Genomic DNA, 26,061 nt, shown 5'->3' on the forward strand with positions numbered 1-26,061 from the left:
TAACGTAGAGGGAGAGAAGATATCAAGGTGCGCTTATAACGACTATATAAGAAAAATGTGATTAATGGTAGTCTCAGACTTCAAATTCTATTCGTTGTTGTTTTTAATAAGCAAGAAGATCACCTACACTTCCAAGTAAATTGATCATTAAATGTCCTCTGAATTTTAACAAGAAAATTTTGACGTTTAGAGTGTTTTTTTTTTCTTTTTTTTTCTTATCTTATGATTTTTTTTTTTAGTGGAAGATACCAAACGAGGGGAAGACAGTTTTGGAAGAAAGATGACAGGTATATTTTTCATTTTTATTCAAATTTTAACAGATGATAAAGAGCACTCAAAAATTAAGTTTATATTACTCATTTTAAAATCATTCAAACAGTGGAATTGATCACCAATCTAATCTAGATGCATTGCTTTTCTGTACTTTTTATGTCTGAAAACAAAAGATGATGATTAAGCCTTCACAACTAAAGAAAGTCAGATTAAGTTAAAGGTTCTTTGAAAACTTCAAAGATCCAGATACATTTCAATTTTGTCTCAAAAGCCAACATCTAGAACAGTCGAAATATGTAAATTGAATTTTTACCTTTTTTGGTTACTTTTGTACCCCAACTCCATCCCTCACCCCACCCCACCCCTCTCCTTTTTTCTTTGGTGGTGCTTTGTTGTTAATTTCAAGCAACAAACTGCTTAGTTTTGTTACGAAGTCTCTTTAAACCACACACCATTGGTTCTCCTGATACAATTTGATGCTAATCTTGGCTCCTTTAACTTGAGTATTTTTCTTTGATGTTGGTATTGTTTTCTTTTGTTCTAAGAGCATACTGTGTATCATCATCATCATCATCATCATGATCATCATCATCATCATCATCATGATCATCATCATCATCATCATCATGATCATCATCATCATCATCATCATCATCATCATCATCATGATCATCATCATCATCATCATCATGATCATCATCATCATCATCATCATGATCATCATCATCATCATCATCATCATCATCATCATCATCATCATCATCATCATCATCATCATCATCATCATCATCATCATCATCATCATCATCATCATCATCATCATCATCATCATCATCATCATCATCATCATCATCATCATCATCATCATCATCATCATCATCATCATCATCATCATCATCATCATCATCATCATCAAAATTGAACTTGAAAACGTCTCGGTTGAAGAGTCACTATTGAAGTATATATGGCGGATTACAGCACTACCAAACCAAATTATATTTTCTTCTTGTCTTTTATGAATGACAGAATTTCTGTACAATCAGAGAGCCAAATGGCTATTTGTGCTAGGTTATGGTCTTAGACACCAAGTTCCTTCACCATTCAAAAAGACTTGACCCTTGAGTAGTCATGTTTACATGCTTTTATAAATTTCAAATGAAGTTTATCTGAGCTTCAATTTTGAATTAACATGTTTACTAACTTTGACCTCTGATAGTCTGCAATGACCATTGACCACTACAAACATCAATAGGATTCTTGTACTTACTAAGATTTACTTTTCAAGTTCTAGTTCTAGATTGTGACCTCCCATGACCCTTGACCTCTACAATAATCGATAGCATCATGGTACTTACTTAACCTCACTTTAAAAGTTCTAGTTCTAGATTGTGACCCCTCGTGACCTTTGACCTCTACAATAGTCCATAGGTTTATTATACTTACTAAACCTTATTATTTCAAGTTCTAGTTCTAGATGTGACCACCGGTGACCTTTGACCTCTACAACAATTGTTAGGATTCTTGTACTTAAACCTTGTCATTTCAACTTCTAGATTGTGACCTCCCATGTGACCTGAAATAACCTTTTCAAAACCATTAAGATTCTTGTATACTAATCTAAATCATGATCCATGCATAAGTACGCTAACTAGAAGAGTTGCTTTATTCACCATGGTGAACAAACGGATAGACTATGTACGTCGTCTAACTTTACTATGGAAACTATCGTGTTAACAACGTTTTCAGACTTTGACCTCTGGTGACCTGAAATGAACTTTCACCTGCACAAAAACCCTTATAATTCTCGTGCCTACTAAAGTGAATCATGACCAACTAACTACAGGATTGATTTTACTCACCACAGTGGACCCACAGATTAAGTGTCAAAGGTGAAGGACATCCATTAGATGACCTTTGACCTAGTATGCAAAATAGAAAACGATTCTTGTTTTTAATAAAGTATATCCAAATATCAAATTTAAATCTATTACTGCAGCGTTCATTCGATAAGACGACTCTCAAAGACACCGTAGCAATCGTTGGAACCAAAAATCATTTTTCGCGTTCGACAAGGAATCAAATATTACAAGTAAAGGGAAAATTCTAGATATACTGTTATATGTTTGGTATGACCACGTAAGTCTGTGGTTATTTACAAATCTCAAAGAAAGACCAGTTTGAAGTATATCGAATATAACACAAAAGTGTTGTTTATTTGCACCAAATTATAGAAATAATCCCGGAAAATTTGGGGAAATGATTTGGAAAACAATTCTACTTCAAGATATTTTCATGTAAAATATTGTCTTTGTCTTCGTGTTCATGATATAATAATAATACGAAGAAGAATAAACAGCAATAATAATAATAATAATAATATAATAGAAATATTAATCATAAATTTAGTAATAAATTTAGTGAATATCGTGCCAATACCACTCTCGTCTTGCCTATAGCCAGAGGCATTTCAGCAGTGACTGATTAATATCTCATAATTTGTAATTTATACTTGTATAGTTCGTTACATTAAAAGAAGTTGGACAACTATCACAACTTTTGCCGTGATTAGTCATGGTTAAGGGGGGGGGGGGATCAATGTTTGATGGTACCGCGGCGAATCACGGAACGATTTCTTTACACATTATGATGACGTCATCAATACCAATGATTTGTAAAGTACTTTGAAAGTGTTTTCGCCCTTCTGTGCTCGCTCATCTGAAATCCACTTTAATGGAGCGCATTGTCCAATATTGCTTCCCCAAAAAATGTAGAAAATAGACCTGAAAGATCCTCAAGACGTTAGTTTACTTGAGGTTCTGTAAATTTATGCATACAGTAAAATGGCATGCTCTAATCAGACAAAACTGAACAAATCACAAATGTTACAAGAAGTTGCTGAAAATGAAGTGGAAAATTAGCCAAAAGAAGCTTTTTTTTAAAGCTGTATAAAGGCGGATAATTAGCAACTAACTCTGCTGATGTACACAATAGGGTGTAATCATATAGGGCACAATGAAACATTTTTTTTCATTCTAGAGAGATATAAATGAGATGTCACACCTTAAGTGTAATCAGTAGAATCATGTAATATGCCAACTCTGGATACCCCCTCCCCAACACTACCCCCACCCCCATGTATCATCGGTCGACAAGTGTAATGTATAAATAAAGGCCTTAGGTTTGAGCTTCCTATACCTGTCTATCCAGCACATTACACATTTCTCAATCTTATAGTAGGCCTACGGTGAAACTTCGATTTGTTGTCTACTACCCCTATGCTCCTACCAATGTTTTTCCCTAGCCTTTGCAGAACACTTAGTGAGAGCCTATGCTCGCTCTATCCGTTCCCAGATGTCCAGGAGGCTTAATAAATTTGATTTATTTCTTCATCGTATTTTCCATGTCTGACTGGGGAAGTACTAGGTGGTCGTGTGAAGTCAGTACAAGTTTGGCCACATACCTACGAATCACCAATTCATTCATTCATGTCCTATGAGGGGAAATGGTGTGACGACCCAGCAAAATTTTATCCTCCCCCCCTCCTCGTACCCACCAATATGCACATATGCTCAAGACAATTAACACACAATATTTCCCTTGTATAGGTCTCACAAGGCTTACCATGTAGATACACACGTTTATAGCGAGCAGTGCGGCGTAATTAGGTTAAACCTCCTATCGCCCCCTACCCCCCCCCCCCAGAATATCCGTCAATAAAAGCCCTTCATACGAAACACATTATCTCAGTTATGCTTCTGCAATATCAAATAATGAAGAAATCAGATTTGCAAAATGTTCATGTCATTCTCTTTCTCTCTTCTTTTTCACTTTGCCCGGGGGAGGGGAGGGGTGTGGGGGTGGTGATTTCATCTCACCTTATTACAGCGCAAAACTCACTTTTCCCGTTCACGTGTTGTTGCTATGAACGTGTTTTCTGTGCAGTTCTGTTGTATACTTAATTTCAGTTCACAGAAGCACGACGACAACCATCTCACAAATCAAAGGGTTACATGTACATCTCAACCATAGCAAGATAAAGGAAGAGGGGATTAAAATACTTTGTTACAGCATGCCCACCCCCCCCACTAACCCCCCTCTTTGTTATAAGGAATATCAAGCTATTATATTTTCCTTTCGTATGTCAATAGTAAAACCACTAAACTGGAATAGCGGTATCACGCGGCGTAATACCTAGGTATATAACCTGGGAACGGATGTCTTATTAACATGGAAGCGACTGAAGTCTGGTAGTTTCTTTTTTTCAAATAAGATTTGAATACGAATAGTAGTTATATGGTGGTTCGGTAAACTATAAAGTATAGGCCTATACGTAATGCTTGGCTACCAGGTTAAAAACGTTATTCTTATCACTATCGGCTTTACCTTCACAGCTGGCGAGTAAAACGTTTGTATCAGGCTGCAATCATTAGAGGCATCTTAAATTAGGGAAGTGTTAGTCCTTTATTGTTACAACACAACCGTTTGGTTCAAAATTTTATCAACAATTTAATTTGGCAATTTTCAGATAATAAATAAATAAATAAAATAGAGAAATGAGGATACATCTCAAAGTAAATACTATACTTATTAATTAAATTGTTAATTTAATCTTAATTAATCTTAAACGATCATCAAAAAGAGGAACTGCCCTCATTCCTTTTCTTTTGTTTTTCTTTATTGTTGTTTTTGTTGACTGCAATTTCTTTTCTTTCTTCCTCTCATATTTTCAATTTTCTTCCGTTCTTTACCTGTCATTACACGACCAACCATGTCAGAACATTACATGTATAACAAAATATGAATTATTAAAAGTGAAAAAAAGAAGAAACACAATATATATATTTAAAGGAAAACAGATAAGATAACCCAACGCTTTTTTTGGCCAAAATTATTTTTTTCAAAAATAATAATAATCCTTGATAAATTTTGCATGTTATTCATGACACTAAGTACTTTTTTAATTCGGGTGGGGGGGGGTGGGGGGGGGAAAGGTATGAGTTATACTCATAAAGCAAAAAAAAAAAGATATCATTAATTTTGTGAAAGTTTTATATAATTTATTTAGATCACCGTAAATTAATAAAATGGATTAATTCATTAATTCCGCATCGTGGATGAGTCACGAACTGCACGGGTAATTTATCTCTTTCTGCAAACTCTTATGTCAGTTAATGAAGAGGATGAACCGAAGATATCTCAAATAAACATGTTTGGATGGTGTCGTAAAAAGGCAAAAAAAAAATGTTTTGGCCGACAAAAAATTATCAAAATCAAACTATATCAGCTTTTTATGTTAGGATCGTAATCGAAAGGCAAAAATTGAATATTTCACTAATGTTTTTTTTTTCAAACGTAGACTAAACGTCACGTTTGCAATCGATCTTGAATTTTGAACGAAAAATAACTCATTGAACATAATGTGTACATATTGGATTATTGGTGATATATATATATATATATACACATATATATTAATATTAATATTGATATATACAAATATGTATTTGTACAAATTTTGTACCTTACTGTTAAACAAAAATATTATAAATTATATATAAATTCCATAGAGTTCTTACAGATGTTGAAATCATCTGGTTTAATATTTAGGAAGTTTTGAACTTTTACTAACCAAACTTAATATCATTAAACATTTATTTCTCTTTGATCTAAATAACTTTGTCACGTGATACTTAATATCCTCGAATTCGCCAATGTGCAAATGTGTCTTAACCTTACTCAAGCCTATTTGTCTCATGGTTTGGCATGCTCGTTGCAAGGAAACAAGTGACCCCCCCCGCAAAATTAATTATTCCTTCCCGCTCATGGAGTGTTTGTTGAAAGGAAACAATTGAATTTTGACAAAATAATGCAAAATGATTTATTTAACATAATAGCCCCCACCTCCCCACCCCGCGCAAAAATAGCGCAGGAAAAAAATAATCATCAAATCAAAAGCTAAGCATTACGGGAGCGGGGTATGGGAGGGGTTGGGAGAGGTTAACAACTTGCGATTACCGACTGCATATAAAGTGTTTAGGTGTGTCCAATACGTTCAAATTTAGAGTATTTCTAAGAAGGCTATATAAGATGTTTGTCGAATATGTTCAAATTTTTGGGGTAATCCTAAGTAAGTTATTCAATCACGGAATACGATGAGTTTGGGGCATTTCAAATATATTTATTGCAATCTAATTGGGAGTTAAAATATTCAGATAAATCTCTGTTTAAGTAAATTAATGAACTATTGAAAAATAGGTTTTAATGCAATAATTGTCGATTCCAGCATCTTAATATAACTGTAACTATATAGGCTATATATGAAACCGATAATTAACATTTTCAACACAGGTGTTATGGTCTCATATAAACACAAACCCTAACACTTCTTGGTCGCCTCTGACGATTACGATAGAAAAATGACAACTTGTTTTGTATTATAGTAAAAGCGTTGCGAGGTTTGTTTTTGACATTTTGCCCTTTTGAAATTTGATAATTTGATCATAAGCAAACATAAAGTATAATTACCCCTGTAGAAAAAGCACAAATCAAAATAGAGCTATCACTATCACATGCTATAACTAAAGTACAGTCAGTAACAAGATTACTCGTTAATGATAAAACAATGCGTTAACCAAATCTGTAGACATTACCATCAACAAGTAGATTAAAATGGCTCATCTTTTTCCATTCTACATGCTTAATGACTAACCATGTTCTTCATTCGTTATAAATACACATGATTAAGTGTTTCCATGAAAACCAAGTAAAAAGACTAATAAAACGAGCCTAGTCAGACACAACGGCTGCGGAAGATCACGTAATGTTTTCGAAATCCGAGCCAGCGGTACGACTCCTAAGCAGGTGCTATCCACCACCCACAGGTTACGTACACCAATTAATTTTATCAATGTCTTCACATTTTCAAAGTAAATTCTATGTATTTTGGATGTAACGGATAAAACAAAAAATCTCAAAACTTATGTCATAGACTTAACCAATAGACTAGATGAGGGGTATAAACTAAAAGGATTAAAAATTAAAACCATAAATTTCAACATATCAGATTAAATTGTTTGAGATTTTGAAGAACGTTCGCTCGGTCGTCTGGACAACGTATAATTAATTTTTATTGTAATTTTTACTTTTTATTTTTCATCAAAGCGTCTAAGTGGGCTAATAGTAAACGTTTTTATTCAAGTTAGTTGTTACATTATGTTTTGAAAATGAGATTAATTTAAAAGACTGTTTAAATATTGTCTTTTGAAGGGTACTTAAGGCAATAATATATCTTAATTTAGAGGATCGAAAATGATGTAATTATTGCATGATATTGGTTATATGCAGAATATTATTAGAAACATAAAGTTGTTAGTAATGTTATGTTTGCGTCTGTGGTATAAGAGGAACGTGTTTCGGTTGATGTTGTTATGTTGGTCTGCAGGTGAGCCATATTTTAAGGATACAGCCATCCATTTGGTATGTGAGCACTAGATCATGCAGTTTTACCACAATCATACCACTAAAGAGCAAGATAACTATAGGACAATACGTGACTTTGCTTAATTCCTCTGAATTCATTAACTCGTTGAATATTCATGCCACAGGAATAGGATTTAAAGACGGTCGCAAAGAAATCAATCAAGTCTTTACAGATCTTCAAACAACTGGTCAACAAGAACAAATAATTATTCCGTTTACCCCTTACGCAAAGTAAAAAAGAAAAGAAACAAATCAATAAAAACAGCTTATAGGAAACATGACGAAACTTTGCCTAATTCTTCTTGACTCAAATTCACTTATTGAAGATTCATACACCACAAAAAAACAAAAAACAAAAATTATTATATACTATTATTATATATTATTTGTATTTGTTCATTTTTTTCTTCCAGTGAGTTTCCTACTTTGTCAAGTCTTTTTAAGACTTTTATACGAGACTTCCTTTCCCATTGTAATTGGCGATAAAACAAATAAAAGAATTATTATTAGACAATAACTGTTTGAAATCCTCGTCACTACCAAAATTCGCACAACTGGTCAACGTGTTGAAGCACGTTGACGCATGCCTGTCTGTGGTGTTGCTATGGGCGAATAGATCAATAAATGGGAGCTAATATTCCGGAAATAATGTGTCCCACAAATTTTAAGATGATACTTTACTGTTTCATTTGCTGAAATTTTTTTAAATATTGATGTTTGCGAATAATTTCGTCGTTTACTTGTTACGATTTGGAATCGTACATGATAGCAGATTATATAATGTCTCCTGTTATACTAGACTTGTAAGTTGTAGTCTGAGTACAACATGATAAGAACGATGTAAGAGTACACTTGCCCTTGATATGACCAAAAAAAGAACCCTGCTCCAAACACGAGTATGTCGATTCCTATCACTGGTTAGGATATAGGCTACTACCGTGCAAATTTAAAATGCACACAGTAATAGTGCGCGTATACAAACCCAGGAGGATACGAGTAATAGTAACCATGGTAACATACGAGTACCATTGCGGACTCAGTACTAGTCTGTATTACCGTCTCTTTAACGGTCGAGTACTGTACCAAACGATTGTGGGAAATTTAACACGAATTTGTGTTCTAAATTCATTCCACCTCTACAACACTTCCTAATGAAAAAAAAAATTAACAAAATCTTTTTAACTCCACTAACTATGGCGACTTGATATCCCTGTCTAAACAAACGTGAAACATCGTTCGTGTCGTCCAGAAAGGTACACACACTTTTGCATAATATTTATTTTTTGATAAAAGTATTAATAATCTGACTTGAATCTTGTATGCAAAAACAAAGTTAAACATCCTTTAAACTGTTTTGTAATGTTTCGGTCTACAGCCATGTAAACATTATATAATCTACCTTAGTCACTGTAATCTGACCTTCGCAGGGATAAAGCTACTTCTTGTGTTGACCTCAATGCAAATTACGTGTTGCTTTTCCTTATAATTTATTCTAGATCACACTCATGAATATTCAACATCATGATCTTGTCCCATTTATCTGATTATGCTGTCTGTATGTAAGTGGTAAATGGACTTTGCCTTCGGAATATCATCATTTATTCCGCCTTCAAGTCCCAATCCCAAACCCGTACCCACCCCCCACCAGCCCTCCCAACCCAACCCACCCCTCCCCCACCCCACCCTTGATGGTTTATCCTTTTCAAATTGAGTCTTATTTCTTAATAACGCTCCTTTATAATCTCCATTGTGATAACCATAACGCTATAACATAATGACTGCAGCCTTGATATATATGCGTACGCATCATTATCCATGCTTTTCATTGTTAGAATTAAACATGAAACTAAGATTAACATTCGTTTATCGATAACTAACTTTATTTGACAGTCGCACCTTACTATGGCCTTAAAGACCCATTAAGCAATAGTTAATGAAACACAACACAGAACACAAGATAATCATTGACATTTGCCTAAAATACTATCTATTATTTCTAACCCGAACACGAGGGGCCGATTGGACGCGGTCCATTGACGAAATGAAGGGTAAAAATATTTTCAAATGAAACACACAGTCTAGTAAAGTTGTATAATGTAGGGTGGGGGTAAGGTGGACAGCGTATCCAATGTTAAAATCTAGTTTTTGAAAGCCTTGCATGTTGGCCGAAAGGAATGACATTGAAATCTCTAATCTGTACGACCTTTTTGGAGGTTCAATATCACATAGGGGGAGTACCAGTAACAGTGTCTTGTTATGTCATCGGTTTCCGCATATTGGCTCTGTTTCTTAATCAGCATGTTTTGTGTTCCTGATTATGTTCAAGGGATATTCTAGGGGGGGGGGGGGGGGCACGTAAAACTTACATTGAAGATGACAATTATTTCATACAATTAGTTGAAAATCCTATCTCAGTATCTTGTCCTTAACTACCGAGAATGTTGCTAGATAGGCAAACATTCCAAATGTGTTGGATCTCAATGATAAATCAACAAGAAGATTACAACAGCCGGTGAGTATGGTTTATGAAGCACATTTATGTTGACGATATCCCAGACGTCTGGCGTGGGATATGGGTGGGTTCAAATAGGTGACATTTAATCAACCATACACCGAGTTAAAAATTCATCAAAATGAAACTATTTTGTAGAATTAAACCTTTCTCTGTCTGTGCATAGATGATTGCAACATTATAACAAAATAAGAAAAAACAAAGAAAATTTACTTTCAATTGTTCTGATGACATCATTGATGACTATCCTGTTGCTAGATGCATACAAAATTACAAAATATCAACAAATTAACAAATTAACAAAAGAAAATCATATCTTCGCGCTACAAAAGGCTATAAGAATGTGGATTTGACCTAAACATGCGAAAACGTTTCAGCAACTATCAGTCAGCTGACAAGCAGTCAGCGTTAGCCACCAGAAAATCCCTTTTATGGCATATTATTCGATGCCAAAGAATTTAGATCACACATTTTCACAAGAAAGTGGCATAAGAAACGTTCTCTTGAACCAGTGTTTTAATTTCAGTTTGCTCGGAAATTTGACTATAAACCAATACATTTACACGAATCAGGAAATATGTCGCTCTATGCACAGATGCCTGTACAAGTGGCTGCTCCCTGCAGAGACCACCCTCCTTACCAGAACAAAGACACCCCCCCACCCCCATTTTACTGAACCCAAGCTCTTCGTCTTTCTTTCTATGGTTGAGCAACAAAAGGGAATTTGTAGCAAAGTTCTCAAGTTTAATAAAAATCAAATTGATTAATTAACATATTTCATTCATGATAAAAAAGAAAAGAAATAGGCCTATATAACTGAATAGAAACCGCAAATACAGAGTCGTTATAATAATTGCAATTCAAATGTGTCATATTTTTTTCATATTTTGTTCTCTCGCAGATATTACGAGGCTTGAATATTGACCTGTAAATGTCGAGATCTATCCGTCCCCCGTCAACCCCCCCCCCCCGCCCCTCCCTGCTTCTTCCTCCACAATGGATAAATGGATACTCAGGCAAACTATTATATCACTGCTGCTTGCTTCAAGTCACTTATTGCACAAAATGTGACAATTCCAACTATCAATACCCCGACAATATGGCAATATAGGAATTGCGTGAAATTTCAACAGGTTTTAAATAATAAACGTTCTTCTTGCAATAGTAAAAAGGTATATATTTTCTGTTGGACGATCCTATGTTGTTTGTTCCATTGATGTTTGAGAGTAATGTATCAAACTGGAACTTTGAGAATTAAATCTATGAACCATCTCCACACCTCGTATAAAGGGACCTACATATAGAATCAGATTATGAAAAGTCGATTTTGACTGGAATAAGGACTTCGAGTTATGGATTCAACTGGAAAAGACCATTCATGTTGTTGGAATTTTCAATTCAACAGATTAAAAAGAATGCCATATGTTATGACACGAATAATACATCAATTAATACTCAAGTTAGCCATCAAACCCACCACTGAGAGAAAATGACATAATTACATAATGACATGAAACTTTAACTACATAAAAAAAAGCCCCCCCAAAAAAGGATATTCTTTGTTTCTTTAATTACAACAAATTCGAGTTTTCAATAACTCATAATCAAGTTTACACTTTTCGTCATTATTAATAATTCATGTAATTCTTAATAATCGTGTTAGAGGTACACGACGGTTAATTATATACCAGTCGGATGATTTTGATTTCCTCCTAGGGGTGTATGAACCGTTGTCTTCATTAAATTATGAATAATTTAATCGTTACTAGCCATAAATCACACAGAAATAATGATTTTTATTATTATTGTTTGTTTTTGTTTTTGTACAGGGTCTGTCGTTTGTCATATCTGCACCAGTTCCTTTTACTCAATGAGGTTAATCCCTACAACTTGAAACCTTCGAAAACACATACTTTTGCTGGTAATAAGAAGTTTGCCTTCGCTTGCCTATTTTCACAAGAAAAAACAATCTCGGAGTTAAATGTTCTAGATATGTCAAAGAAAGTAATAAAGCAATCTGAAATATTATCTTAAAGTCTATGTGTATGTGAGAGGGAGGGGGGGTGGGGGTGGTCAGTATTGGCATATTAACATATTTTTCTAAGGCTTAGTTTAAGTAGTATATATATATATATATATATATATATATATATATATATATATATATATATATTATATATATATATATATATACATATATATATATATATATATATATATATATATATATATATATATATATATACACATATATATAATTGTGTTAAGCAAGTGGTATTCAGGGTGGTCAAGCGAGAATAACTTTATATCGGTAAATTTAATGGATATTATTCATTAAAGTGTCGGTTGGTATATTTTTAAAGGCAAGCATGGTATTTGGCATATTGATAAAGAAATATCTATCTAGTTTTGAAAAATTTCGATCTATAATATTAAACCTACAAAGTTCTTTATTACTTAATTTTCACATAAACTATCAACTGATAATAAGATACAATAGACAACATCCATGGACATTTATCTTTCTTCTTTGGAATAAGGTGTGTTACGAAGAGAAGTAAACTTACTTGGAAAGAAAATTAACTCACCCTATTAACCCAATTCGAAGAACCCAAAACAAAAAAAATCAGCACTATATTCCGTGACTCCGACGATAGTAAACAATTATAAAGTAACAATGTAATATTGTGTAGCGTATGCATCCTATTTACAAAAGTAACAAGATACCTCAGAGACTTCCCTACGCACATGCCCCGTGTTCATCGGGTTAAGAAGAAAACAAGATGGCGTTAGCCTTCCCCCGTGGGAGACTAAGCGAACGGAAGCCTAGAACCATAGATGAGACAAAAGGTGTAATAAATATGTCAACTGCTTTCTTACGTAGATGACTCAAGATTACTGAAGTCAGATACGTGTCATGGCGAAATATCATACCCCAACATATGAGATATATAGCATTACCTATAACCTTTAAATTATTATCGATACGCTCCATGTAGCTCCAATCAGGTCACGTGGTAGCCTTCCACGACAGATCCACACATGTAGGCTATATAACCCGATACAAATGTCTTATGCTTCACTATAAGTCTGTCACACATACAAAACACCTGAAGGGGCAAGACTAGTTTTAGACTATACTATATGGACAAATTGGAAGTGAAATAATTGATGAAGTTAAGGATTATTACTAATAGTTATAATAAACTAATTTTAAAAACCCCCAAAGTTAGTTTGAACATTTAGCTTCATGTATACAACATTGTAACAAACCATAAATACATTTCTGGAGAAAGGGACACATTTGCAATTTATAAAAAAAATATTATTTTGAGACCACAAACGTTAACTGTTTCCTACTTTCATAACTGTATACTCTTGTTTGATAGAAAAAGTAGTAGTGGCCAGTAAAAATATAACCGCGTGTGAGCTAAGTTCTTTGACAATGTATAAGGTTTAGCGTTCGTTATGCAGTCATGATTGTAGAGATGTTGTTACGCGAATATATATTCGATTTATTTTTAAATCTATAGCAGGGCTTACTGTACACTATTATGATAATTTTTCGATATTTAGAAACATAAAAATAGCGAAAACAAAATAAAAATAAAATAACAGTTGACGATCAAACTAAGAATACTTGCTAAATTGTTACTTCAAATAAATATTATAGTCAGTAATGAATGATTCCCTTCAATTCAAACATTTCGTTGTCCAAAACACATTTTCACATCCGTATGATTCACACGCATGAATAGCACATGTTATTTTTCAAAATCCCATATTTTTTTTTTTTTTTTAGGTGGGAGGTGGTGGGAGATTATTTGCAGTGGAACTTTACTATCAAATGAACTGCATTGCTGAGGGATTTATGTTTCGAATTGTATAAAATATTTAAAATAGTACAAAATATTTACTAAAAGCAACCCGAAGTAGCTGTTACAGCAGCAAATGACTTCTGAAACGATTATATACTAAGAACACTTTTTTTCCAGATTACATCAGCTATGCGTTCGTCGGCATCAAACTTGTCAAATATTCAAATGAACGTATTCATAATATATTCTTCTGTGTATCTCGTCATGAAAATTATTTTTCATTGTTTGTAAAAAAAAATAATAATAATAATTATAATAATATTCGGGTTCCGTCCAGAGAGTAAATAAATCCTCATTTCATATCTTAAAACCTTCGCTTTCATTTTCACAATTCAAGAAGTTTGTGAAACGGAGACAGAGGATGTCAAAGTTTGAAGAGAGAGAGAGAAAAAAGAAGCCAAATAGAAATTGTTCATTCATAAATCAAACTTCTAGTGGAGAAAGAAACACTAAGTATAAATTGCTTGGGCGGTCCAGAAGTGACCCATCAAAACAAGAAACAGATAAAATAAAGGTTGAAAGGCGAGGCCACAGTTGCGTTATCGAGATAGCAGTTTTCTCGCGTTTTACTTCTAAACCTTTGTCTATAAAGAGCTGTCAGAACGTTCCCCTCGCAAATAATTTTAAACCATCCTCATATATCTTGCTGACATTCTCCGGCCGCAAGATGTGGCCATCATGACGCCAAAAGTGGTACGATTGTTTAGGTTAATTAGAAGAAAATATAAATTTTGCCATGATCAAGTGATTCACACCTCCTCCTCCTCCTCTTTGGGTACCGGTCACCAACAACGAAGTTGTATTTCAAATACGATGGACAAGGGGGAAAGGAAGCTTCCCGCAAAAGAGGAGGGGAAAAAAACAGGTGAAGAAACTTTGAGAAGAGTTAAAACAGTCTCGGAATCCAAAAGAAATGGGGGGAAAAAAAGAAGGAAAAACGGAAGGCAAATTGAATGAGTTTAGAATGAGAGAGGGGAATAGGGGTAAAATTTAGAGGGTTTTAATGGTCTGATGAATTGATCGGAAAACGATTAAGGACTAAATCAAAGTGTAGGGATTTGTGATAAAAATTCTTACCGGGGTGTTCAAACGCATTGAACGACGTCGAATTGTGAAAGTTGCATTTTGCGTTGCAGTTTGTAACTGTGACTAACCATTTGACTAATCAAGTACATAGATAATTAAATAGAAATATAATCAGTAAACCAAAGACAAAATTGTATTATGTTTTCTCATTTCTTCACTTGTAAATCTTTGATTTTGATTTTTTTTTTTGTCTATAATTTCGTTGAATCTGGTGCTAATTTGTCAGATTAAAGCAACAAGTAACTTTTCCACTTATATTATGATTCATTCACCTTCTGTCTACGGTAACAACAAGACTGTGGCGAAGTCAATTATAGACGCAACTTTAAAATAATATTTGAAGCAAAATGTTAAACGTTGATAAGTTATGGATCCAATCATATAGAAATTATCAGTACAGACCAAGGATTATTTCGGTAGATATTAATCATCTCAGTTTTTGTAATAAGTTCATTGCTTCATAAGTGTTGATAACTCTGTCAACTGCTGTTCATTAATAGGTTCATCATTTGAAAAACCTGGTCTTCAAAGCAGGAAATATGACACCATTTGTCAAGTAATATTTTACTTCAAGACCACAGGAGTTAATATTTTGCTATCGATTTCTGTTTCTTAAAACCTAATTTCATCGTCTCTTTCTACGTTAAACTAAGCACTTCAGCCCAATTTGTCTTAAGTTATCTTCTGAGAAAGACAAACGAGATTTTTTTTTGCAACTAGGATGTCAGTGAGCAACTCAACTTACATTCAACTGAATTTGTAAATATGTAATTCATATGTTCCAACTTCTCAAAATGGAGTGCAGTTTTCGCTGAACCGGTCCACATGACAAAAAAAGTGTTTATTATTAAGAACGATATGGATAATAATTCATTTATTTGTTTTATCGCCAACTGTGTACAATGGGAAAGGAAGTCTCCTACAAAGTCTTTAAAAGAGTGAACAAAGTAGGAGACTCCCTGGAAGAAAAGAAAATACAGTACAATATAGTACAAATATAAATAATACAGTATATACGTAAGGATTAAATATACAGTAATAATATCCTAATGATACTGAGATGGATACATGAATAGATTATATAATACTAGTACGAGTTAATAAATTCTCTTTTCAAATGTCTGGTGAATGTGGGTTTTGAAGGTATAGACTTCAACTTTTGTGATAGATCATTCCAAATTTGTATTGCTCTATTACGAATTTCCCTATGTTACTATGGTAAAATTGTAATGAGCGTTGTCGGCTTGTCTTGTGTGATGGTTATGTAAGACTGTGTTACTACTGATAATGAAGGATATTTCATTCTAATCAGAAAAAAATTCATTTGACATTGATCATGTTCTTCTGTTTTGTTCTCATTGGATCTTTTGCGTTCGCGAGTTATCTCATAAGAGGATTTTACCAATCTGCTGCGCATGACACATTACTGTTTTACGATGCTCAAACTGATTCCATTCCATTCATCTATCTTTCATTCCCAATTTTTTTTTAAATAAATCATATAATCTATCAAACTAATCAAACAGTTACAAGTATTTTGTAATTTTGAGAAAATTGCTTGTTGGTATACTTGATTATAATATCACTTCCATAAGTACCCGGTATAACGAACGTAAAATGAATTAGATTATATACATTATTAATTTACCACGTATTCAATTTTTCGTTTTAAGCATGAAAATTTGATATTGATCAGTTATCACATGTGCCATGCAATGACGCAATAGTTAAGTGGAAAAAAACAACATTATAGAATATTTGAATTCATTATTTAAACGCCATTTTCCGAGTACTCCAATATATAATCTATGTCCTCTGTGCTTTTATCCATTTCTTGAAAATTTCATTACATCAAATAAAACGTTGCCCTGGGTACCGAAGAGCGTTTCCTTTCGAATAAACTATTTATAGTTTATTAAACGAGAATTTGTGTCTTTTCAGGATAGGAATTTTCTTTTGAGAACGTTTCCACCAACGTTTCCATTCCACGTTGTGAAATTTGAACGAAAAACTAACAAACAAACAAATAGAAATATTATCGATTATGACGAAAATTTACAAATATCGAACATTAACATTTGCCTTCATTATTTCACACAAAAGTTGAATATTTGAGCTATATGTTATGATATGATATTTTATGATATGATATGATATTTCAGTCTTGAATATTATCGAAATATCTATCATATCCTCAAAACCTACAGCTGGTTGAGGTTGCAACATATAACATTGGGAATTTAACATTTAACAGACGAGACACGCAAAGCAGCTGCTTTAACAATGTCCACTGCATGGAAGTATATTTTGTGTTGAATATTCCACAATGCCGTGGCATCATACTGGACTGTTTAATTTCTTTTATAAATTTCTATATATAGATAAAAACTTACTCTTACCCTTCCCGCATTGTACAGACAGAGCGGTTTAAACAGAGGAAATATTTATTAAGTATACCCCTTAGATGTCTATATCATGTATTTAGAAGGGTCAGAGTGGGTGAAAAAATTGGGGCGCTGGTGGAGAAGGGAGTGTGGGGGGGGGGTATGAATGCACAACGCTTCTTGTACACTATTAGCCAAACATGATTTATTGAAAACTTGAAAGCAACAACGAATTTGGGTAATGAAACAATTTCCGGGCCTAAGCGCGCTTCTGTGAATGGGGTGATCTTTAAATTACACTAAACTTTGATCCTCGGTCTTGACAAGTTTCTTTTCAGATCATCTCTTGCAGCCGAAATATATTTCTGATTACGCCGGCCCGGTTCACCTCGTAGAGGCCCTCGAGAACGGATGAGGGGTGCCCAGGGGCAGGGGGGTGGGCACTCGGCTCCATCTCGAGCGACGCTCTGAAGTGTAGACATATCACTAGACAGAGGCGGTTGTGAATGTATAAAATGCTTATTAACCTATAAGCAAATCCCATAGCCGTATAGACATACTGCACAAGTTCATCATATTGCAATGTTATGTGAGTTAACAGCTGTTAACGAGAAGAGTGATTACCATCAGCGGCTAATCTGTTGTTAGTCCCGTAATTACTTTATACTCTCAACTGAGACGATTTACTTTTATTTTCCCCCGATTTAATAAGCAATTACTCAGCACATGAAATATAGTCGACAGGTGTCTTAATAACGACTTATGAAATAAGAATGCTGTTAATCTTAGTCACTTAGATATATAGAATATATGTAGGTGCCAAGGCTACACACTTGAACGATGATTTCACGGAACGCACATAGCGGCACGCACATAGCATCAAAACATTTTTTCTAACATTTTCCAATCGTTCAAAGTTCTTACTGCTGTTAAGATGAATTAGGAAGGGCAGTGGGACGAGAGTGGGTGAGGTGGGACCTGGCGTCTAATAGCAACGCCGTTTAGCGATTATTGTTATCATATGTTAATTTCTGTTTAGTCAATATAAGTAAATATACGTTAATATACGTTACATTAATATACGTTTATACTGGCTAACGAAAAAAAAAGTTTCTACATAGGCGAATTAGATAGTTTAGTTGAAATAATACAGTTATTTTTGGTTACAAAGTTTCTCCAGTAAAAATATAGAAAAAATGTAAATGTTGAAGATTAATATTCTGAAGTATTTATATCCGAACGTTATGTTATGATAGTGCAATGTAAGGTTTTAAATCGCCTACCCTTTGAGAATCATTCAACTTAATTCTCACATTATAACGATATATTCTAAGCACACATGCATGTATTTGAACAACAGCGATGAAATTATAGATCTAATTCTGAAACCGAACTGGTCGTTGGGGATGGAAGTCACACGAGAGAAATAATTCCATCACAAATTAATTGCATTTTTTAAACTGAGGCGTGAATTCAGATAACCACTAGCGTAAAAATTAAAGATACACAATTTTGAGGTGTTTCTTAACTTTGAAACGTTTTTTCTAAACATTGTTTTCCATACATACATAAAAGAAGAACTTAAGTGACGTTTCACAGCCCTTGGCTTTGACAAATCGATTCAGTTTCGCACAACTGGTCCACGTATCAAGTGAGCAGCCTTTCTTTGCGGTGCCACGCCAATATTACAGTAACAGTATTAATTGAACTCATGTTTTGGGGGAAAATATCAGGAGAAATTGAAGGTGATCTGAGGCATGATATCCCAAGGAGTCCAATGCTAAAAGTTGCGTTTCCTAGCTAAAATGTTTAGTAATTTGTAACATACTAAAATTTGAGGTAAAAACGAGAAAAGTTAACTGTTAAAACTGCGATTTTTACGGTCTAATGGAACATCCCTGATATGGGTTCTATGAGTAAGCAACAAACAGAACAAATCTTTATACTTTTTAATTCCTCAATTTGTCTTTACCAACAACAACATCAATTGTAACTTGTTTGTGAATCGGTGCAAATATATCCATGGATGAACGTATCATAGGAACTAAACTCTAGCGATAGTTTATTGAAAATTAAAACTTTTAACTCAAATCCATTTTCTAATCTTTTCCGACCAGCAATAACAATATCACGGTTGTCGATTGGATGGTATTTATATGTTTAGATAAGCGTATGATACTAACTATGTTACTCTAGCGGCATTTTGTTGTTTTTAGAGGAATAAAACAATAGACGGACCTGGGTTATGAAGCATAGTGAAAGGAGATGTGTCTGTGAATAGGCATAACATTGTATGTTGTAGAATCCCAGTCACTGATCTGTACACTGTGTACAGATCAGTGATCCCAGTGCAGATAATGTTGCCAGAAAGAAAATACAATGTGTTTGCAAACACATGTACTTCTTAATTGTAAACTGAAGTTACACATTTGAATATCGTGTTCTGTGTCAACCCGAGCAACGTCTATAAGGTAAGGCTAAATATCGCCAAAGCTTCTATGTACCGAATGCAAATAGATGGCGTACTTTCAAATAAACAATTTGTTAAACAACAACAGGGTACTAGCAATATTTGGCAATGCTACATGCAGCTCAGTAAAGAGCAACGGCAATTAAATATTTTTTATGAGGCAATTCTGATTTGACATTTACGATGATTATGCCATAAAATTCACACCCATATAATAATGATGAAATTTATTAGAACCACGTGGAAAGTTATCTCAGGCGAGAATTTTACAGCAATAATATTAAGTACAGGGTGTGGAACAAACACTGTCGGATATATAGCTGGTCTCAAATTCACAAATGTGATGAACCTTGCAGTTAAATGTGTACTTAGCTAATACGAACACAGTACTTTCGTATGTGTCTGTGTGTGGCTTGGGTATGAAGCTGGGGTTCCAGTATTGACAATTTTGCTGATAAATTGAAGTTAAAAGTTGAGACAAAATTTACTATACTATCTTAAGAGATTTCAAAAAGATTAACAAACAGATAGAACTTCTCAACGTATCCGGTAAGGCCCCCTCCACGGGACGGGAAAGGGAGAAGGGGGAACATCTGTTGGGACCTACTAACTTCTATCCTGTATTCAACATTGATCAATGTTGTTATTTTTTTTATTATTATTTTTTTTTCCCGTAAACCTGCTTGCCCTTCCTCTCTTACTTATTCTATACAATTCCAACATTTCAATTATCGTGGTTAAAACTCAACATGTGTTCAGATAATCTCTAAAATGTCTCAAACTTTATTGTTTCTTCCGTCGCAAGGAAGTTGACTCACGCCATTTCATATAATACAGAAATTATTCGAAATTTTGGGGAATTTTTGTGGTCAACTTCATAATTTTGTGTTGAATATGTGCAGATCTGTTTAATGTCGTAAACCCATTATGATACCAATTATCAATTCAACTGTTTCAATTTCAAGCTAATTGGCAAATCGTCAACTTTACGAAAATGAATTTGTTCTTGCATGGCTTACCGTTAGTTTGAGCTTGCATGATAATGCGTAACACTATTTATTGTAATAAAATCTGTCTGGGCGACAAATATGTCAGATTCGAATGATGAAATTAAAATAATCATTAATTTGTGATATTTAGTTCAAATTTAAAAAAAAAGAAGATATTGTTCAGGAAAGACAGTATCTTAACTGCACTAATTTAATTACATTTTTGCTCAATATTTATTTTAATGTGTCGTTAATTATTACCACAGTAAGCCATCAGAAGAAAACATAAAATGCGACTCAGATATGATAACAAATATTATCATAACAATATTCACAATAACAATTATCTTAACAATATATAAAAAAAAATATTATCCGAAGTACATCGAAACCGAAATGTAATGTTTGATCATGATTCTCTGAATCAATGAACGATGATGATGTTGTTCCAAAATATCTGGACTATGTCAACTTTTTTATAAATTTTAATGATGAATTAGAGGGAGAAGTGTTTGTTGTTCAAAGTATTCAAAGAATGTATTCTAAACTTATTTTTTCAATATAGCAAAAGTCTTTATACGTCTATCCTTTATTTTATTTTATGAACTTATTTATTTATTATTATTTTCTGTATGTTTTTGGTCTTGTTTTCCTATGGTTTGTAACGAGTGTTAATTTGTTTCGCTTGCAGGACGACAAACATTGAAACGTTTGTACCGTGTAATACAGCATATGTCGCTTCATAGTCACGTTGGTATCTAAATGATTTATTTAAGACAAGGAGCCTAGTAACTACTTTTCTTTTTGCTGAGAGAATTTAATTTAGGATGTAGATGTAACTAATGTCTTCTCTCCCTTCTCGAACATAAATTGCTAGTGATCGATTGTAGTACCGTGTGATAACCGGGTTAGACCAAAGATTAATGAAGGAGTCGTAGGAAGTAAGTTTGCCTAGAGATTTACGTTTAAGATGGCGCTCAGTGAATATAAGCTATACTTACCCAACAGAACAGATTCTTTGAAGTTTAGGATTCAACGAAAGGGTGGTAAGATATAGGCTATATGTAATGAAGTCAAATAACATCCACTGAAGGTATTCATTAGCAAGTAAACAATTACTTGCTAATTACAACAGAACGTATCAATGATGGTATTATGTTCATATGGAATTTAGTGGAACGTTTGGAATTAAAAACATTGAAAACTGCAATATTCCCAAACAGGTGATCCCTGGTTTATTGTTTGTTTGCTTACATGCGTTCAGTAGCCAGCGTTAAAGCTTGAGAGGGCCAAACAATATTTATTCCAGGGGGGAAGGGGGCTAAAATTCAACGGAAAGTGGAGAAAGAGATTCCAAATTTGAAAATGAAATATTCCAAAATATGTTGTTCTTACTCTTTCTTACATGCACAGATAAGCCAGCTTTAAACAATAGAGCGGTTTAACATTTTATTTTGCATATCCAAACTGCTTGATTCTTTCTTTCGCCCTCTCCCCGTTCCCTTTTAATTCTACACCCCCGCCTTCTTATGGGACCCGAGAGAGATTGAAAGGAGGGTACAACCCTTACGTCCGATGTATGTGCGCTCTAGAACCCTCAGTCTAAGCAAGAAACTATAAAATTAAATTTCATGTCAACTTTCATGACCAAAACAAAGGTTTTTACGGATAACATCCCAAAATGATTCTATTCCCCAAAATCTATTGATATTTCCATTGGAAAATGAAAATGAACTGACAATTAATATTCAGGTCTTTTTAAGAATTTTTCTTCAATATTTTACAAAACCTATTTCCAAAGCAGCTCATTTCGTTTATTGAACAAATTTATAAATTGTCATTTTGATATCCTGGACAAATGAGAAAACACCAACAATTACACAAAACAAACTGTTCACATAACATTATAGCGACAATAACAGATTAATTGAGCTCATTTGAGAGCTAACGGATACATCATTTACAATCAATTCCTGTTTTCTTCTATGAGGGAGAGGGGGTTAGTGGGTGGGGGTGGGGAGGGGTGTTGGGTAAAGAGAAGAAATGCATCCTATTATATTCATAGTTTATTTTGCGCTGATTGCTGGTAAACTTACGTAACAGATATGCAATCATTAGCAGCTGGTCATATTTTTTCAAAACATTTACAATTTCGAAGTTGCTATATGCAGCTCGATTATGGCTACTTTAAAAAAAAATAATCTGATTGACAAAATTGTTATGTAATTGTCTAAAATTGTCCTTTATTCATTTGTCAACGTTCACTTCAATGGTAGCATGAATATTATAGAAAGGTGTTTTAGTTTGACCATTACTTGTAACCTTTCATATTTTTTTTGGACGATTTGTTTTTATATTCCATCCTTAATATTTGATAGTGATTATTATTTTATAGAATGGTGGTTTTTCGTCGTTATCATTAGACTGGCAAAAATTCAGATATGAAATATACGATTCGGGTTGTCCTTCACTTCAAATACCAAAACATTTACCGTAAATCAGCTAGTAACTCTGCAGTGACCACCACTTGAACTGAACAATAAGAGGGACAGCTTCTCCGCCCTATAGGGTGAGTGATTCATGGTAGGAACCATTGGGTGAGCAAATGACCCCCTTATGAGAAGGGATTCCATAGACTTTTTTTTCTCTAAAAGGAGAGATTTTTCTTATCCAATAGTTTGATGTTCATTAATAAACTGGGTTAATAAACTAATCAATGATTAAGAACATAGAATACCATTGTTTTACAGATAGGAAGAGTAGGTCGATGTGTTGTAACGTAACGTGGTTAGGTGATCACTGTCAACGTAGAAATAAAATTAGGATAAAAAAGAAAACAGTTTATTGACCAAATATTTACTATATCCTCCGATATTCGGAATGTAGACCACATTCTCATGTATTCCTGCCTCCTCACCCCTCCCTCTCCCCCTCCCCCTCCCGACTTAATGCTATGCCGGCGGTTATGTATTCGAATGTCACTATTAACAGTTGTGGACAGAAATAATTATCCAAGATCTGCTAATTTGCTTGTAACCCGTTTCAGAAAGGATTAAACACAATTACAACAGATACATTACTGACGTCATTATTCTTAATTTGTCGTTTTTTAGCTCGCCAGCTTTACGACAATTTCATCAAATCTTTCTACGTACAAAATAAGTCGAAAACACTTGGTCGCAGTAAAACATCCTCGCAGATGGTTTTACTCAGGGACAGTTAATTGCTCCTCCATTCGATTAATTTGATATATCTATATAAATATATAAATATATATATATATATATATATATATATATATATATATATATATATATATATATATATATATGTATAGCCCAGTGGTTAGCGTGTCCGCATATAAGGCGTGAGGCCTGGGTTCGAATCCCGGTGGAGGCTGGAAGTATTTTCACTGTTCTGGATTTTCCAACTCACTACAATTTCAATTATATAATATGAATACATAACGACATCAATTAAATAACAATCGTAAATCAAAGATTTGTCTTTATGTCCAGTAAGGATTTAATGACTAGCAAAACAATAAACAACCGAGGAGAAGATAATTCAGAAAATAGCTGACATTCATTCCGCCAGAGGTTACGGGAACTGACCGGTTGAATGCTTTTACTGTTACCGTACCATGCTGGTTTTGTCATAAACACACGTACAAACTTATAGTTTACACTCCGAACACGTCGGGAAAATATATTCCCAACTTGGGATGTATATGTATATGTATCCAACCAAAGTTGGGTATATTTCTGTGTCCCCAAACAAATAACAATGGAAACAAATTCTGATCTGAATTTGTCACTTTTTTGGTAATTCAATTTGTTAAAGACTGTAATAATGTTACTTCCTTGGTTAATTGTCTACGTTCTCAATATGTTTAGAAAACATGTACATACAGATATTACACATGTACAGGAATAAAATTAAGACAACCGTGCGGATGGCATCGTACAATAAATAAATAAAATAAATTATGAACTGTTCATATTAACCTCAGTCGGAGATATATATTATTTTCTACTTGCAACAGCAGAAAGTCAAACTTTCAAACGAAACTCATTGCAAGGTTGGTCACTGCTCAGAGAATTTTCTTCAAATGAAAACACATTTTATAATATGTAACGAGGAGAAGTTATAGGGACGTTTCTGTTTAAAACTGGAACCAAAAAGAAATGACATCAATTAAAGATTGTCTTTCGGGAAGCATCATAAAAATATTAATTGAAGAAGTTCAATGAACTTTTGAAGTATATTCGCACTTCATATATGAACCTTACGCACTTAATGTGAACCTTATACTCACAGCAATATTCTCTTCTAAACATTCAGCAGATGTTTAAGGTTTTAAATAAATACGTTATAAGATGATTTCCGTTCTAAAACCATAACATATTCTGTGACTAAAATACTAAGTACTGCAGCTTTCCTTTCTCTAACCGAAATAAAGGAGCAAGGGATGCAGGCTCGGGTATAAACATATATACTAACATGTATACTAACATATATACTAACATATACTAACATATATACTAACATATACTAAAATATGTACTAACTTATTTACTAACATATATACTAACATGTACTAACATATACTAAAACATACTAATATATACTAACATATATATTAACATAAACTAACATATACTAAAATATACTTACATCTACTAACATATGTACTGATCACTCAGTCTATAGTGTGTCCCATGATTATTATAAGCCACTTTAAATAATTTCGCGCTAAATAATTGCAAACAATATAAACAAATAAGGGAGATTAAACGGTGAAGCTTGTACGTTTGTATTCATTGGCGGGTAGCTAGCTTAGAATTAAATACACATTAACGTTATTCATTACCTTATATCGCGGAACTGACAATTCGTGGTGTCTTAGGCATTTTCATTATGTAAACAACTTCGAACTTATTATACTTATTATAATAGTCTCTAGAACATAAAGCTATAATTTGCGTTT

At 33.7% G+C, this 26,061-nt stretch overlaps 1 protein-coding gene across 2 annotated transcripts in view; it reads right to left on the reverse strand.

The window, feature by feature from the left end:
- LOC139966290 (uncharacterized) overlaps positions 1-26,061 on the reverse strand; it is a 67,795-nt gene that overhangs the window by 37,094 nt on the left and 4,640 nt on the right. For both annotated transcript variants that reach the window (XR_011792531.1, XM_071969145.1), the window contains exon 2: positions 2,133-2,192. The gene's annotated coding sequence lies outside the window, so the exon portion shown is untranslated. The remainder of the gene's footprint in view (positions 1-2,132; positions 2,193-26,061) is intronic.

The sequence above is a fragment of the Apostichopus japonicus genome, chromosome 4 (assembly GCF_037975245.1).
Source record: "Apostichopus japonicus isolate 1M-3 chromosome 4, ASM3797524v1, whole genome shotgun sequence".
Taxonomy (NCBI): Eukaryota; Metazoa; Echinodermata; class Holothuroidea; order Aspidochirotida; family Stichopodidae; genus Apostichopus; species Apostichopus japonicus.